At 35.6% G+C, this 1,173-nt stretch overlaps 1 long non-coding RNA gene across 1 annotated transcript; it reads right to left on the minus strand.

The window, feature by feature from the left end:
- Positions 1-476: 476 nt before the first annotated feature.
- On the minus strand, positions 477-945 carry LOC142236544 (uncharacterized). Its single transcript, XR_012722082.1, has 2 exons — positions 755-945; positions 477-686 (listed from the first exon to the last, which is right to left on the minus strand). It is a non-coding gene; the product is annotated as an uncharacterized LOC142236544 (long non-coding RNA).
- Between the last annotated feature and the right edge of the window lie 228 nt (positions 946-1,173).

Here is a 1,173-nt window from a genome sequence, read left to right on the forward strand (position 1 = left end):
ACAACAATGCTTAAAGAACAAAACCAACAATAACAAAACAAATGGAAAAAGAAGAGGAGGCACGCTCAAAATAAACCCAGCCATGTGAATTCAAATCGATGATTTGACAGTGGCATAGGAAAAGAGATATGTTTGTTTCGAATTTATTTCGGCATAAGCCGGCTATCAATGTAAAACCTTTTTTCGGAGGGTTCAAGTGTGGTTTTTGTTGGGTTTAATAACCCTGCCAACATTTTTTGAATTTGGGGGCGCTTCAGAGAATCCCCACTACGTCGAAAACAGTCGTATACGATATCCAAAACTCCTCGGAAAAGCGCCGTCACTATTGAGAAGTTGTACCACGCCAAGTTACTACAAAAAAGTATCGCATGAGTGTAATTATTAGGAGCCCTTCTGGATACATTTAGAAGGACGCCAATAAGAGCCCCTTCAAACAATCAGACAAAGTGCATTTTAAGATAGTTGTAAAAGAATCATTGTGGTCAAGTAAAACACGATTGTTTAGATGTTTATTAATTTTATGAAACATTTATAAATTCTCATAAATATAACATTTATACGGCTATCACATCACATTTAACACATTTTTATGCATTAATAAGAGATTGATGTTGAGTTACAAGTTGTAAGTTAAATGTTGTAGCGTCTATCAGCCAGTACTTTTATTCCCAATGGAGGCAGCGTGTCTGGAAAAATATTTGAAAAACTATCACTTTATTCCATTTGGAAAGTAAAAAATTGTTCACCAATTTACTTTTCACAATTTTAAGCGTAATAACTATGTTTTCAGCACTTTATTTTTGTTTTCATTGAAATAAATTATAATAAGCCAGTTGCGCTTGGTGTTTCACAAAATATAAAATGGCTCTTGTAACAATAGTGATGGCAAAATACTTTCATGCGAATAGTGATGGCAAAATACTATCACAGTTGGCGATTGTTGCAGTGTCACTTACGATTCTGTGGTAGCGATGAGGATGAAATGGAACATTGAAATGCTGGCAGGGAAACTGCCTGAATTTATTCTGATAATTGGTTGATAGTTTTGCTGCAAGTCGAGGATGCTGATGAGGAATGTGGTAATTCCGAAACGTGCGTCCATCCAACCATCTTGCAGTCTATAGGGGTTTGCCCAAATAAATTTGACAAACATTCTTTTCCTCTGTTGGTTAA

The sequence above is a fragment of the Haematobia irritans genome, chromosome 4, assembly GCF_050003625.1.
Source record: "Haematobia irritans isolate KBUSLIRL chromosome 4, ASM5000362v1, whole genome shotgun sequence".
NCBI classification, from domain to species: Eukaryota; Metazoa; Arthropoda; class Insecta; order Diptera; family Muscidae; genus Haematobia; species Haematobia irritans.